The 17,439-nt window shown below is 41.9% G+C and overlaps 1 long non-coding RNA gene across 1 annotated transcript in view; it reads left to right on the top strand.

Annotated features, from left to right (window-relative positions):
* The first annotated feature begins 2,614 nt into the window (after positions 1 to 2,614).
* The window catches only part of LOC117367060, an 89,449-nt gene continuing 74,624 nt past the window's right edge, over positions 2,615 to 17,439 (top strand). The window contains exon 1 of the long non-coding RNA XR_004540685.1: positions 2,615 to 2,693. This is a non-coding gene — a long non-coding RNA (uncharacterized LOC117367060). The remainder of the gene's footprint in view (positions 2,694 to 17,439) is intronic.

The following is a 17,439-nucleotide window of genomic DNA, read 5'->3' as shown; positions in this document are numbered from 1 at the left end:
ACAGAAAAATATATTATAAAAATATAAATATATATATATAAAATAGAATAAAAAATACTGTGCACAGTAGTGGGATTTTCCCCTTTTAGATCTTTGTACATTGTGCTGCGGGTGTGAGTTGCTGCATGCTAAAAATGTTTTTGAGACTTTTTCTCCACCTGTTTTTGAATTTCAATGTTGGATCTTAGAGAGGTAGCCCACTGCTGGTGAGTGACATTTTTTGTAATTTTTTGATTAAATGTTTCTATCATATATCCCCTCTCCCGCCTTTCCTCCAAAGTATACAGATTGAGATCTTTATGTCTGTCCCCATATGCCTTATGATGAAGACCATGCACCATTTTAGTAGCCTTCCTCTGGACCGACTCCATCCTTTTTATATCTTTTTGAAGGTGTGGCTTCCAGAATTGTACACAATATTCTAAATGAGGTCTCACCAAAGTCTTAAACAGGGGCATCAATACCCCCTTTTACCTACTGGCCATACCTCTCCCTATGCACCTTAGCATCCTTTCGCCGTCACATTTTCAACCTGTTTGGCCACCTTAAGCTCATCACATACAATCACACCCAAGTCCAGCTCTTCTGTCGTGCACATAAGTTCTTCACCCCATAAACTGTACCATTCCATCAGGTTTTTGCAGCCCAAATGCATGAACTTGCATTTCTTAGCATTAAATTTTAGCTGCCAAATTTCACACCTTTCTTCAAGCTTCACCAGGTCTTTCTTCATGTTATTCACACCATCTTGGGTGTCTACTCTTTTGCAGATTTTGGTATCATCCGCAAAGAGACAAATCTTACCTGACAGCCTTGCAGCAATATCGTCTATAAAAATGTTAAAAATAACAGGCCCATGAACAGATCCTTGAGGCACACCACTGGTAACATCCCTTTCCTCAGAACGAAATCCATTGGTCACTACCCTCTGTCACCTTCCACTCAACCAGTTCTTGACCCAGCCTGTCAATTTGGGACCCATTCCGAAGGCACTCAGTTTATTTATTTGATGCCTGTGTGGAACACTGTCAAAGGCTTTGCTAAAAGCTAAATACACCATATCTAGCATACTCCCTCTATCCAATTCTCTGGTCACCCAGTCAAAGAAATTGATCAGATTTGTCTGACAAGACCTACCTCTAGTGAATCCATGTTGTCTCTGGTCCAGTAATCCACAGGATTACAGAAATTTACCATTCTCTGTTTTAAAAGCGTTTCCATTAATTTGCTTACCACAGAAGTCAGACTTACCAGCCTGTAATTCCCTACTTCTTCCTTACTTCCACTTTTGTGGAGAGGGACCACATCTGCCCTTCTCCAGTCCTCCGGTATCACTCCCAACTCTAGAGACTCTTTGAAAAGGTCAGTCAGCAGAGCCATCAGAACTTCCCTAAGTTCCTTCAATACCCTCGGATGTACACTATCCAGCCCCATCACTTTGTCTACTTTTATTGTAGCTAGTTCCTCATGAACACAACCCTCTGAAAATCGATCAGGGTCTACCACTCCTTCATCCCTATTCATGTTTGTCTTCTGCAGTCCCACTCCCGGCGCTTCAGCCATGAACACAGAACAGATATGTTTATTAAGGATAAGTATATACTGCTTTTCAAACATTGCTGTAATCCCCATGATTTGTTTTTCTCTGTTTTCCTAATCCTTCAATGCTTTTTCAGACCAAGCATTAAAGTAAATGCATTTTTTCATCTTAAAGTTTTCTGCACAGTTCTCTGCAATGTAGTAGAAAAGCTAATAGCCTTATTTCAATTGATTTTAATATACCATGAGCTGTTGTCTAATGTGATGTTTTGGACAGGTCTAGTTTCTATGCAAAACCCTTTTTTTGCATTGTGCATCAGAAAATTGTACCGAGACATCACACTAATCATGCACTTCCTTGTGCATTGGCTCCTCAGTCTCTCTTTTAACCCCTTCAAATGGCCTTTGCCCCTTTCCTGTTCTTCTATCAGCTCCTCTCTTTCAAATTTATTTTCTTAATGCTGTTAGCAGCGCCTTGCCTCCTTTCCAAGTCAGATTAAAGGCAGGATATCCTACCCCCCCCCCCCCCCCCCAACTGGTGAGCAGCAATCAGATTCTCCTCAGGGTCTTTAGCTGCCTGATATGCAGATGCATAAAGACTTTACTAAGGCCCCAATGCTCTAAAATTGGCATTAAAATTGTGAAAAACCCATGGCCGGCTCAGGGTTTGTCCCAAAGAAAAGGCAGGATTTTCTCAAGGACCTGTCTGAGTGCCTGTCTCTGTCCCTGTAAGGCAAAGAGTTGCTAGAGGCAGAAGATGAAAGCCTGCTCAGCATTCTGAAGAGCCTTATCCTTTTTTTCTGTCCTGGCTTAGGGGGAGGGCATAGCTTAGAGCTCCTTAAAGGCAGGATCAGGTTACATGATCAGGGGAGAAGGAGGAGCAGGGGAACAAGGCTGAGACTGGGACTGAGAAGAAAGCTGGAAGCAGAACACAGGTCACACAGGAAATGCTGGGAAGATAGTGAGTACAGAGGCTAGAAGACAGCTGGAGTTTTTCTCCTAGTGCTGACACAGACTGGGTGATGCAGGAGCTGGATAAGGTTTCATCTAACCCAGCTGTTGGTTTGTCTTCATCCCCAGAGGCTATGGAAGTATCAGAATGTTCTCCTGAAGTCCATGTTTACCCTGAGGCTATGCAAGTCAACTAAACCAGTGTGAGTTTGTTTACACTCTGTTTAATGGTGCTGGTTTGGCTGCATAAAGAATTGTTTGCATATGGAATGACAAAGTGGTTTCTTGCTTACACAAATACCGAGAAGCTGTATTTTTCCATGTGTTCTGAAACTAAAGTATTTTGGGGAAAGGCTTATTTTGAAATATATGCGTTTAAATCAGTTCAAGTTTCAAGTTTATTCATGTATTTGATTAAACGCTTATCCTAGGATACTAACGCGTTGTACAATAATAATAAAAACTTTTATAGACAAACAAAAAAGTCAGACAGTTTTTCTTACTTAACTATTAAGACCACAGTGGTACAGTAGAAGGGGAGGGGGGAGAACTACAATATTTATCGAGAAAAGATACATAAAAGGGAAGTACATTAGGGTTGGGAAAAGTTAACAAATTTGCTGGACTAAATCAAATAGTCAATTAAAGGCATCTTTAAAAAGAAAACATTTTAGATTGCTTTTAAACTTCTGTATATTTTGTACGGGTCTTATATATATATAGGAAGAGAATTCCAAATCATAGGGGCAGTTACCGAGAAGATTGTGGTACGGTGAGTACCTATTATCCTTAGGGATAGGACACTAAGAGTGTGTTGGGAGGTGGATCTAAGGGCTCTAGGTGGGTCATATGGGATTAAAAGTCTATCAATGAATGCTGGGGAATGTGTTTGTATTGTTTTGAAAGTTAAGAGGGCAATTTTATATGTTATCCTATGTATGACTGGTAACCAATGAGTTTTTCGTAGTAGTGGAGTAACATGATCATATTTTTTAGAACCAGATATGAGTTTAATAGCGGTGTTTTGGATTAGTTGTAAACATTTTATTTCTTTTAAATTTATACCTTTAAGTAGAGAGTTACAATAATCTATTTTGGATATTACAAGGGAATGGATTAATACTGTAAGGGATTTAGCATCATGAAGAGGACGGATTGATCTGATAATCCTTAATTTATAGAAGCAATTTTTAACTAGAGTACTGATTTGAGGATGAAATGTAAGTTTATTATCAATTAGTAGCCCTAATATTTTGTTGTGGTTTGAAGCAGTTTTTCCATTTTGCCGTTTGCTTTAATCAAGTGTGCTCCATCCAGCTGAAGCAGCTCTAGGAGGTTGCCATGGAGACCAGGGGAGATTAAGATCTGCAGGCTTGTTGCTGCATTTGTTCTCTAAGGTTGCTGAAGCCTTGTCCTGAGTTCACTGCATGAGAAGTACCTTAATTTTCCCAAGAACTTTTCAGTTACTATAGCTGAAGTAGTACTGCAAACATTGGTAAATGAAATGTTTGATTCAATATTATGAAAAGAACTGTGACTGAAACCTTGTACACTGATTACTGCTTGTTGTATGTTAAAGCTAACTGAGTCAGTTTTGTCAAACCTTAGTTAAGACACTGTGATTCAATTAGAATTTTCAGAAATGATTTGCTTTTTGTACTGATGAAAGTGGTTTTGTTTCTCATATGTGCTGTATGCTATAAACATGATGCAATTTTGAAACTTGTTTTGGCCAGTGGCCTAAATAAACCTTTATTCTTTTTGGACATTCTGACTGGTGGCTTGATCCTTAAGAGAAAAGTACCTTTCTTACCTGTGCATGCACTACTAGGCAGTCGCCTAGCTCCTTTTCAAGTCCTGAAGGGATCCTTTAGTTATAGGGGACATGCTGGGGTGTTCTTTTGCCACAGCCAAAGTGCGCTAACGGAGGTAGTTAGGCGCCTAGGTGTGACAAAATCCTGTGGGTCCCTGTGGTACCAGTAAATTGTCTGATCTGAAAAACGATGATTGATGTTCAAACAACTTTGCATGCAAATTAGGCTTGTGGAGGTCCGTGGTAATCCCATCCGACTGGCCTTAGGAGAAGGCGACCGACAAGTTCGCAGAATAGTTTATGGATTGAGGGACAAATGTGTTAATGTGCCAAGAAAAGCTACGTTGTAGATACGCATAGAGAATGACACGAGGACAAATTTTTCCCCGTCCCCGGGGCAACTTCTTTTCCTGTCCCATCCCCATGAGTTTTTTTTCCTGTCCCTGCAAGCTCTGTCCTCATCTGCACAAGCCTCAAACACTTTAAAGTCACTTTAAAGTCCCATTCCTGTAAGGTAGAGCTTACAGGAATGGGACAGGGACAGGAACAAAACTCATGGGGATGAGGACAAATTTGTCCCTGTGTCATTCTCTAGTTATGCATGAGCGTCAATCATAGGCATGCCTTAGTGTAGCATATCATAGGCACATGTCATAGAGGTGCCAACAAACCATACAAATGTGAATGCTTTTTTCTATACTGCTTCTGTGACACATATATACCGCCACCTAACAATTGGGTTTAATTGGTGCACTAATTGGCTGCACAGATTAAAAACCAATTAAAACTCAATTAAAAAAAAAAACAGAGGCGCCTAAGGTTGTCTCCAAAATGGCCACCGTTATCCTGCCTATGGAGGTGCCTTAAGATGCATAACACTACTGTAGGTATAGTTAACACCGAAGTGGCATTAGGCATCATAAGGCGTCGCCGTAGGTGCGATTCTCTTGAAAGGTACGCACCAGAAATGTAGGCCTTGACAACCCTGGCCTAAATTTCTGATGCCTACCTTTCCCATAGCCATGATTCTGTAAATGACACTCTTGTGTGATTGACACACGACCAGCGGCCATTTTTAAGGTGACCACCGATAATGGCGCCGTTTACAGAATCTGGGCCCAAGTGTGTAAGAGTGTGGCTATTGTATAAACTACTTTAACCCCCCTCCCTCCCTCAGATATTTGTTATGAGTCACCAAGATCTGTGGAGATTTTGTACCAGCCGCTGAAATCCCAGTAAATTGTGGAATATAAGATTGACATGAAATGGCAAATAAATCATTGAATAAAAGGTCATTTTGAACATCTCTAACAGTTTTGTAGACAAGAAGGTTAGACATTGCAAGCATATTATCTCTTCTATGCATACTGTGCTCTTTTTCCTCTTCTCCATACCAAGGCTTACTTTCTAAAGTAGCACACATTTATTTGAAAATCAGACAAATTATTGTTAAAGCAATTTACCAATGTATTTCATATTTATTAAAAGGGTAAGTAGAATAGAAAATTATGCACAGAATATCTCATTGTGTACCCTGAAGACAATCACTGTATGAAGAATCACTTCTGCAAGCCAAAAAGGATTGTTATAACATTGTTGCTCATGATATGGATCAAAGTTCTGGCTTAGTGTCAACTCACTGGTGCTTTTTCCTGCTGTAAGGACTGGAGTAGTGCTGGGGATTGGCTTACGGCGGGGGTTTGGAACTATACACATGCTTCTGGATCTTCAACATGTAGTAGGATAATTTTCATAGTGAAAGTGCACACTTTTCCCTGATTCAGAGTTGGTTCTAGACCAGATAAAATATAAGGCTACTGGAACCAATTTTTGCTATACATAGAAAATAGGAGACATCCTTTTGTATTTATTTAGTCAGGTCTAGTGCTAAGATCCTAAGGGCTCCTTTTACTAAGGTGTGCTAGCGTTTTTAATGCACGTAGGATATTACTGCGCGCTAAGCAGCTAGAACTAACGCCAGCTCAATGCTGGCATTAAGGTCTAGCGCGTGCGGCAATTCAGCGCGCGCTATTCCACGTGTTAAAGCCCTAATGCAGCTTTGTAAAAGAAGCCCTAAATAAATCTTTAATTGTTTTACCTCTCTTCCATTTAGTTCAGTATCTCACCTCTTCCCCGCCCTCCCACTAGTTCAGTATCACATCCACGAGTAGTCCAGCATCATCTTATCTCCGCTTCCACCACATGTACCACACAATTCCCCTTCTCCTCCTTCTTCTCCCTTGGCAATCCAGCATCTCTTCCATTCTCTGACATACCCTGTCCCCTCACTTAGAAATCTGTTTTCTCCTTCCTCTGTCCTTTGCTGCTGGGTCAATGCTCTTGCGGCAGAGGCACCTCGCTTCACTGCTGGCACAGCCTTTTACATAGGGCACAAGGGAAATGGAGGTGTAAAGGTTGCTCTAAATCCACTACCTTCATTGTGCGCATGTTAAAACAAAATGAAAGTGCCAGCACACATCATTGCCTGAACTGAAATATTGTTCTGCACATAAATATAAGCCTCACAATAATTTCTTGCACATAAAATGTTGCAAACCTGTAATTTATTTTCAGAACATTCCGGTTCAGGCGCAGATATGTGCTGGCACCTTTGTTTTGTTTGGACATGTGCACAGAGTCGTTACCTCCTGTTCTGTCTTTTAAAGTTGCAAGCACTTGTTATGATCTCTGGGAAAAAACAAACAAACTGGCATTAAATCCCAAAAACTTGCATTAAATGCTGTCAACTAATCTTTCCATTCCACCACCTGGTAGTAAATATCTCACTTTTTTTTTTTTGCTTTAAAATCCTTTAACTTCTATGCATTATGGAGTCAATAACATTTATTTTAACATACTGTGTGCATGTGTACTGCACGAGCTAACTTCTGAACGAAACTAATTTGTATAATGTGTGCCCAGTAATGTGCATGTATACCTTGCAGTAACTACCGTGTTTCCCCGAAAATAAGACAGTGTCTTATATTCATTGTGGGCCCAAAAAATGCACTAGGTCATATTTTCAGGGTAGGGCATATTTTTTTTCTTGTACATGATCATCTCTCCCTTTCTCTCCTTTACCCCAATTCTTCCTCTTTCCTTTCTCTCCCCCACATGTGCAACATCTTTCTTCCCCTCTCACCCATCCCTTTGTGCCTTCTCTCAGCAGCATCTTTCTATCCCTCCCTCCATCCCATTCCCCTGTGCAGCAGAACCCTTGCCCAGCATCTATCCTTCCCTCCCTCCCATCCCTCATACAGCAGAACCCTTGCCCAGCTATTATACTTCCCTCCCTCCCATCCCTCGTGCAGCAGAACCCTTGCCCAGCTTCTATCCTTCCCTCCCTCCCTCCCATCCCCCTGTGCAGCAGAACCCTTGTTCTATATATCCTTGTCCTATATATCCTTCCCTCCTTCCCATCCCTCATGCAGCAGAACCCTTGCCCAGCTTCTATCCTTCCCTCCCTCCCATCCCTTGTGCAGCAGAACCCTTGAGTACCCCCACCCCCGCCATGCAGCCGAAACACCGCTGACCCTCCATCCTTCCCTCCAATCCGAACCTCACCGACCGCGAGCCCTACATACCTTCCTCCAGGGCAGCGTCCGGCCAGCAGCACTCTAAACAGGCTTCTTCGCGGCCTTCTCACCGGGGCCTTCTGTATGCCGCGTTACTGATGACATCATCAGTGACGCAGCAGAGGGCATTCCAAAAGTGACTACAAATTGTCTTTACAGAAAATAAAGACTCATCCCACAGTCAGTGTCCAATGCTTTAATCAATGTTGTGTGATAAAATATTGGGGCGAAATAGAAAATGTAATCATAAATGTATAGGATAGTGTGGCATGGTGGTTAGAGCTACAGCCTCAGCCCTCTGCGTTTGTGGGTTCAAATCCCACACTGCTCCCTATGACTCTGGGCAAGTCATTGCCCCAGGTGAATTAGATAGACTGTTAGCCTGCTGGGACAGGCAGGGAAAATGCTTGACTACCTGATTTGTAACCCATTCTGAGCTCCTTTGGGAAGACAGGCTAAAAAAATCAAATAATAAATATATATTCTGACAAAAACCACATGTATCATTTTGAAAATACAAATCTATATTCATTGCTCCAATCCTCATCCTAACCCTCCTGAAAATGTCTCTTGAGAATGCAAACAAAAGTACCTGCATTGTTGAAGAATGCACATACTTTTACCAATGCACATTTTTGGGCTTACTCAAATAGCTCCAGAAAAAGGAAAATGGTTTGAGACATCCAGGTTTTACTTCCATTGGAAACAATGGAAGTGAGGAGGATAGATTGAGATGCAATGGAAGTAAAACTCGGATGACTTAATCTGCCCTTTTTATTATGAAGCCATATGGTAACCCTATCCCTGAGTACTCCTCTAATTGAGTAGAAAAATTTGCAAAAGAGAAGGAAAGAACTAAACTAGAAGTGATGGGTTGGCACAATTAAATTGTTTTTCCGGAGTTTGATGTATTAAATTATAGTAGTTTAAGAGATGTGGTGATAATAGGGTGTTGAATTTTTTTAAGAATTCGTTAGTGATTCCATCCTGGCCTGGAGTTTTGTTTTTGGCTAAAGAGATTGCGAATATGATTTCTGATATGGAGATGATCCAACTTATCTAGAAAGGAGTATATGTCAGATTCTGAAGGGGTAAATTTGGATTGATACAGGTTGGTATAAAAGGATTCAAACTGAGATGCAATTGAGTCAATAGTAGTGAAGGTCTGTCCTGAATTATTCTGAATAGAATAAATAGTAATTTTCTTGTTATTTGTTTTTAGATACCTAGCGAGGGGTCTACCCATGATATTGTCTCCCATATAATATCCGGAAGCATGAAGAAAAATATCCTGTCTAGCTTTGTAAGAGAAGAGTGAATTATATTCGTATTTGAGTTTGAGAATCTGACGGTAGCACGCGTAAAGTTTAAGTTTGCCTGCCTCTGCTTTAAGTACTATACGGACTAGCCCCTAAATACATAACTGACCTTTTCTCCCTCTCAGCCAACAGACACAAGAGAAGCTCACATTCGACCTTTGTTTCCCCCCCCCCCCCCCCCCCCCCTCCGTTAGAGGATGTAAACTGAAAAAACACCATCAACACCTTCTCTCACATCAGGCAGCATTGTGGTGTAAAGATCTAGAACAATTGCTCTCGCCCACTATTCTTTCTCCTCAATAATGGTTCTCTTGACCTATTAACCACTTTCTTTCACCTCTTTTAAGTTCAATCAATTTGTACCTTCTTTTAATCTTGTATAAACTGCATAGAACTTCACGGTCCTGCGGTATATATACTGTTATTATTATTATTTTTATGTTAGGAAGAAGGATTCTGATTATGATCTAACATGTTGTTGTTCTACTCATGTGAAAAATGATAGGCCTATATCCCTTCTAAATTTAGACTACAAAATCATAGCAAAAATCCTATCAAACAGATAAAACAATATCATCTCCTCTTTGATACACAAAGACCAGGTTGGATTTATTAGAAAATCGCCAAATTGGAGATAATTTACGACTCTTCCATCATATCAATGTTCATGTTAAAGCTCTCCCAGAACCCGTGGTGGGATTGGCCATTGACGCTATAAAGGCGTTTCATTGCGTCAAATGGCCTTTCCTACTGCGGGTGCTACAATGGTTTAACTTTGGAGATTATTTCTTTAACTGGATTAAAACAATGTACAGGTAGCCTTCCTTCGCGGATTCTTATTAACAACTCACTTTCGAAGAAATATTCCCTTCATAGAGGCACTCATCAAAGGTGCCCTCTCTCACCTTTACTATTTAACCTGGCCCTAGAACCCCTGCTATTTGCAATACGTCATTGTCCCCTCATCAATGGTATCATTTCCTCTACTAAAATTGACGGTGTATGCCGATGATGTCCTTCTTTTCATCCGTGACCCTCTTCACTCTCTACCTGCACTTACTTCTATAATTAAAGATTATTCCTTACTCTCTGGATACTTGACAAATTGGAAGAAATTTGAAATTTTTTCGCTTAATGACCTCATAATCCTCTCTGAGCTTTCTCACTTTGATTTTCATATTTGGGTATTCTGATTCATAAAGATCCCTTGCATGTTTTGGAATCTAATGTCTCAAGAATTAAACAGATGGTTCAACACACTGTTACTAAATGTTCCTCCCTTTTTCTATCATGGTGGGGTAGAATTGTATCCATAAAAATGACCCTCACTCCCAAACTCACATATACATACTGTCTATGCTTCCCTCTCACTGTAACATACTACTTTCACTGGATAAATAAGAAACTTTCAGAATTCATATGGAACAATGAAAAAACCTCGTATAGCTCTTATACACAAATACAGGATGTCCAGTGCAGTACTTGGAGAGACCTCCCCAGGAAAGAGACTTGGGAGTACTGGTCGACAAGTCAATGAAGCCGTCCGCTCAATGCATGGCGGCGGCAAAAAGGGTAAACAGAATGCTAGGAATAATTAAGAAGGTGATCACAAACAGATCGGAAAAGGTTATCATGCCGCTGTACCGGGCCATGGTACTCTCTCACCTGGAATACTGCATCCAGCATTGGTCGCCGTACACGAAAGGGTCCAGAGAAGAGCGACTAAAATGATTAAGGGGCTGGAGGAGTTGCCGTACAGTGAGAGATTAGAGAAACTGGGCCTCTTCTCCCTTGAAAAGAGGAGACTGAGAGGGGACATGATCGAAACATTCAAGATAATGAAGGGAATAGACTTAGTAGCTAAAGACAGGTTGGTCACCCTCTCTAAGGTAGAGAGAACGAGAGGGCACTCTCTAAAGTTAAAGGGATAGATTCCATACAAATGTAAGGAAGTTTTTCTTCATCCAGAGAGTGGTAAAAAACTGGAATGCTCTTCCGGAGGCTGTTATAGGGGAAAACACCCTCCAGGGATTCAAGACAAAGTTAGACAAGTTCCTGCTGAACCAGAACGTACGCAGGTAAGGCTAGTATCAGTTAGGGCACTGGTCTTTGACCCAAGGGCTGCCGCGTGAGCGGACTACTGGGCACGATGGACCACTGGTGTGACCCAGCAGCGGCAATTCTTATGTTCTTATGTAAGGTCCTGAAGTGTAAGGAATTTCCCCAAGAAGCTAAGAAGGAGAAAGTGGCTTGGAACAACATTGTCACAGTAGTTTGAGGCTTCCTGGGCAATCACAAGGCTGAAAACCACATGGAGCTGGTGGAGAATTACAGTAAAATGGTCTGTAGGATATCTCTTAAAGTCCATTTCCTTGATGCTCATCTTGAGACATTCAAGGAGAGCATGGGAGCGTACTCAGAGGAACAAGGAGAGCGCTTCCATCAGAATATGCTGGACTTTGAATGCTGCTACCAAGGACAATATAATGAGAACATGATGGGGGCTGATTCATAAAAGTGACTTACAATATAATTGCAAATCTCAAAAAACTACTCACTTCTAAACACTGTTCCCTCTAAACTGAGTGGGAGTCCTCCACATATAGTGGGGAGTATTGTTTCACTATCATATTTTCAATAATGAAAGACAGGCAAGGTTTTCAGGACTGCAGGGATCCTGGCTGTCCCTAGTAATTGAAAACATAATACTGAAGCATTACCCCCCACTGGCAGAAATGCAGTTGGAGGACTCCTGCTCAGCTAAGATGGATCAGTGCTTCTAAATCTTCTGCAGTCATCGTTGTATAACTCCAATATAAACACATATTAATTTTGATTCCTATATTACTTTTTATGACTTTATAAGAATGAAAAGATGAAAATTCAACATGTTCATATTTTAAACAGGTAAATTGCAAAATTTGACTGTCATGGTCACAAAAGCAAAGCTTTATGGAAATAACAGACATTTTCTATACCTTTTAGGCATGAACAATTAGGATATTCTACTTAACTGCCCAGGAACAAATATCATGTTACATAGGAATATTTACTCTTAAGTGGCTTGCAGACTAATCTGCGGGCTTATAACACTGGATGTGCCAGTGAAGATTGGTTGGGGGGAGGGTTAATAAATATTAGCAGGTAGGGAAGTGAATGGGTAGTGTGTTGTTAGGCAAGATAAGTAAGGGGTGTGTGGAAGCAAGAGGTGAAGGGATAGGTTGAGAGTGAGTTAGGATTGGCTGGGGAACAGGCTTTTTGGATTGGAGGGATGTTGTGAAGAGAATTGGCGGGTATTTAACATTAGAGGTTCTTTTTGAGAGAGTGTTGTGAGGTTTAGGTTGATGGGAAAAATTGTCCCGCCCTTCCTTTCCCCCATTTTGGGGTTAGCTCTTTGGAAGGTTTTGAGTGGTGAGGTGGTGGTGGGGGTTGGTCACAGTTTTGTTGACAGAAAAATTATTTTTGGAGGAACAATTTTGGATCAGTGTGGCTATGTAACAGATTTGTTGACTAATTTTGTTTAACTGCTCATGTGCGACACCACCATGGGTGGCGGCCGGACTCTGCGGCAGTGCAAGTCTTGCCGAAAGGGAATTGGGGAATGGGTGAGAATTTTGGAAGAGGAGCTAGTTCGACACCGAGTAGCTCCAGAATTTTGTGACTAAGCTAAACTGTATTGAAAATGTTGATAAGTTGATTTTATTAAGATTTGTTGTTAATAATAATAAAGCTGTGACCCATTTTTTGCCACTATATGTGAGCTGGTGTTTTATTTAGACAATCTGAGTGATGGTGCGAATTCCAGTATTATGTGTTTAAAGTTACAGTATGTGCCTATGTTCAGAGAGTCAGCTTAAATCATTTTGGTTCATGAATATACTGTATGAAAAACTGTTAATATATAGCATAATACATACTTTAGAATTTATGCAGTTTTTGGTCAACTATAAATCAACTTCAACCTGTCCTGATATAGGTTCTGGTTGAATAGGATTTTTGCTCATATATTAAACCTTCTCTAATCAAAATCTAAATGGCGATGCCTAGATCTGATTTGCTTGGCTCACTCAGAGTAATTATGGCTGTCCTAGAAGAAGGTGGAAAGGGACGCAGCTAATTACTGTCTCTTTTTATTGGAGATGGAGTGAGATAACATAAAAGGCATTTTCCTGCTCTTTCAGACTTTGATTTATAAGCCAGTTTGAGGAGATGAGAAGGAAAAGGGAAGATTCCTTTCTATTATCTGTCTACCCTTTGTTTACTGTTTGACTTCCCACCCAGTATATCAGTATCTGACAATAAAAGTGGACTGAGACAAAGCATTTGTTTGTGGAGTGTATATGAAGCTGGTGGCACGCGCATATTGCTGACTGCTGCCAGAGATATCCCCAGAAATTCTTTGTCTTATCCTGGCTCTGGCATTCAATTTCTGGCAACCAAAATTGAACGCAATACTGAAGGTAAAGTTGCCCCCATGGAGCAAATCAGAGGCATTATAGTATTTTTGGTCTTATTTACCATAACTTTCCTAACAATTCTTTGCATCCTGTTTGCTGTTTTGGCCACTGCCACACACTGAGCAGAAAATTTAAGAATATTGGGCCCGATTCACTAACGTTGGCAATCTTCGCTAAACCTGCAACTTGCCCAGTGAGTGGGGTGAGTCTGAGTTAAGGGAAGGAAGGGAGATCATGTCAGATGATAGATTTTTTTATGTGTGTGTGGGGGGGGGGGGGGGGGGAGGGGGGGGGGGAGGGGTCAGGTCAGCAAGGTGGAGAGTGTTGCTAGACCCTAGAAATTGGTGGTTCAGTTCAGGGAAGGAGGAAGCCAATTAAGATGCTGGCAGATTGGCACTATAGTGTGTTTTTGTTTTTAAATGTCCCCTTTCCTATCAGTGCTACCTTGAGCCAATCTCCACTCAGGTACTAACAGGAAGGGTGACATTTTGTGATCGGCTGCAAATTACTGCCACGTTTTAATTTCATGGTACAGCAAGGACACAACATGATGCTTACTGCATCAGCCTCTAAAGAAACATGTGCTCCTTATTTAGAAACTTCATCCGGAACTTGGAGGCTGGATGGTGGCTGGCTGACAGTTGAGCTCCCTCCTTTTAAACAACACTTCTTCATCTATTTAATTATTAAAAACACCAGCAGGATTCCTGGAGAGAGTTGAGCATGGGAGCCCTTACTCCGCCCCTCTCCCAGACCAGCGGGGGACCCGAATTTAAAAATCTAAAGCGCCAACGGCACACAGCCTTTACCGGACCCCCTCCAGCCACCAGCAGGAGTTCCTGGGGAAAGTTGAGCGTGGGAGCCCTTGCTCCGCCCCTCTCCCAGACCAGCGGGGGACCCGAATTTAAAAATCTAAAGCGCCAACGGCGCACAGCCTTTACCGGACCCCCTTCAACCACCAGCAGGAGTTCCAGGGGAGAGTTGAGCGTGGGAGCCCTTGCTCCGCCCCTCTCCCAGACCAGCGGGGGACCCGAATTTAAAAAATCTAAAGCGCCAACGGCGCACAGCCTTTACCGGACCCCCTCCAGCCACCAGCAGGAGTTCCTGGGGAGAGTTGCTCCGCCCCGAAGCCTAGAGACTCTCATCGCTCTCCTCAGAAGCAGCTCCCTGCCTTCGGGGCTGCTCCTCTCTTCGGCCCGGTGACTTCGGGTAGCGTGGGAGTCCTGCTCCGCCCCCGAATTCCCCTGCTGGACCGAGTTTTCTTCAAGAGCAGCACCTCTGGGCGTGGCCTGATCGCCGCGGAGACCACACGAATGGTGTAACAGCTCCTCTTAAACACACCTAAATTCAAATAAAACTGTGCTTTTATACTTTATTATTTTTACATAGTCGGGTATATTTTGCTGCCAGAATCCTCAAATCCTTAAAGCGTCGGCGAAATCGGCAAAAAAAAAAAAAAAAAAAGACCTGAATTCTCCAGCGCTGCTCAGCAGTAAGAGGCCTGGGGTCACGAGCGTCCCTGAGCTCTTTAGCCTGCCTAACGAATAAAATTATTCAAACTGTTTCTGCCTCACCTCTGGGCCTTTCTCGACAGTTGTGTATGTGTGGAGCCTTTTAAAAGTGCGCATCAGACAGGAATGCCGGTAAGATCGGCGAAAACGCCTAAACATAAATCAGCCTGCTCCGCGCTCAAAATGGCGGCGGCGCCGACTCCCGCTCTAACCTCTGCGCACTGGGGTGAATGGGCCCAAGAAATTTCAAAAATGGTCATCGCGGCCCTGGAAGATAAACTTCTTAAATTACAGTCGGCTGTAGACTGTATTAATGATCGTTTTGAAGCACATGCTGGCCGTATTGCAGCAGTGGAGCAGAGGGTGTCTGAAGATGAAGATGCAGCACTGCAGGATCGCGAGAATGTGATTGCTTTGCAGACTCAAGTGGCAGCATTGACAACACGATTGGATGATCAGGAGAACCGTCAACGCCGCAATAATCTACGAGTTGTGGGGCTACCTGAACTCCGAGCTGACCAAGATCTCTACCACTTTTTTCAGATTTGGCTCCCAAAGCAGCTTGGCCTGGTGACCCCAGTGACTGGATTTCTTTGCGAGCGGGCACACCGCTTGGGCCAACGTATGGAGGATAACAACCGCTCGCGAGCAGCAATTGCTAGATATATAAACTGGAAAGACAAAGAGCTCATCATGCAAGCCTTTCGGAAATCTGGTCGACTTGAATATGAAGGTCAAAAACTGCTACTATTCAATGACTATTCCTTACATGTATCCACCCTTCGCAAGGCGATGGTGCCACTATGTTCCATGCTTCACCGTCGGGGAGTGCGGTTTGCACTTGTGTATCCGGCGTCTCTACGCATATGGAGTGATGGGAAACCACATACCTTCACAGACAGATTAGCTGCACAACAATTTATAGACTCTATGCCTGTGATAGTGGCTAGCGGTACCCCAGTGATGGATCCAGCGGTTTAATTCTACTTGACATCAACCGTTCAGTTTCCTTTGAGGTCTCTGCTTGCTCAAATCAATTCCAGACTTGGTACTCCAGATTGTGCCAAGAAGCTCTTATCTCACCATGCTATGTAATGAAATACATATATTGCATAGTCTGCTAAGTTAAGCACATTAATCTCATGTTTTCTATTATTGATTAGGTGTGGATTTTGCTAGTTGTTCCATATGTGTTACTCTTCCGTGCTCACAGGAGCACCCTTAAAATGTTTTAAAATATGCATGATAATGTGGTCTATTTCTTTTCTGACCATACATTATGCTGATATTACTGACTTCTTTTCTCTTATTTTCATGCTCTTTCTATTTTTCTTCTTAGACAGGAGTGTCTGCCTGACCTTACAAATATATCAGTTATCTTTTCTAGACAGAGGAGATATACTCTATGTTTCACCACTGCATATCATATACTATGGCTGATTTACATGTTTTCTCCTTTAATGTGAATGGTCTGAACCATCCCATTAAAAGAAAAAAGATAGCTAATTATGTGTCCAACAAACACCCTGATGTAGTTTTCTTGCAAGAAACCCACCTCCCACCTGCTGCTGCCACGAAATTCCAACTAAAGGGATTTTCCACTCATTCCTTTCTCTCCTCTCTTCTACCTTCCAAAGTATTTAGATCAATGCTGTCTTGTTAAAATGTTTATTTTATTTTTATTTTTCCTCTAACTCTACTTTTCACTTCTCTATTACCCTCCAGGTACTTTAGTTAGATTGTGAGCCTTCGGGACAGTAAGGGAATTTTTCAAGTACCTTTCTTATTTCTAATCTTAATGCAGTGGCGTACCTAGGGTATGTGGCACCCGGGGCCCATCATTTTTTGACCCCCCCCCCCCCATGGAAAAATTTTTTTTTTTTTTTTTTTGCAATAACCATGAAATGGAATAAATGGTCAGAATAGAAACAGGCAGTGAAAATTTTCTTTTATTGAACCTCATTTATGTAACCATTATTCCAAACATAACATAACATAAATTATGTCTGAATTGTCATGACATCAGAAGTACATATGGAGTAGTTGCAGGTGATGCTTGGGACAGTTCTGATTATGTTAGTTTGGTTTTATGTGTTTTTTGAATAGAAGGGTTTTTATTTCTTTTTTTAAGGTTTTGTAGTTTGTGGTCGAGGTCAATAGGTTGTAGAGTTGGGGGTCAAGTGTTGCAGCTCGAATGGCTAGGAGGTTGTCGAACAGTTTTTTTCTTTTGACGTTTTTGGTTGGAGGGTGTGTGAATGGTGCGTGAGTTCTCCT

The sequence above is a fragment of the Geotrypetes seraphini genome, chromosome 9 (genome assembly GCF_902459505.1).
Source record: "Geotrypetes seraphini chromosome 9, aGeoSer1.1, whole genome shotgun sequence".
Taxonomy (NCBI): domain Eukaryota; kingdom Metazoa; phylum Chordata; class Amphibia; order Gymnophiona; family Dermophiidae; genus Geotrypetes; species Geotrypetes seraphini.
The sequence above is the reverse complement of the archived record's forward strand: the minus strand, read 5'-3'. Positions and strand labels throughout refer to the sequence as shown.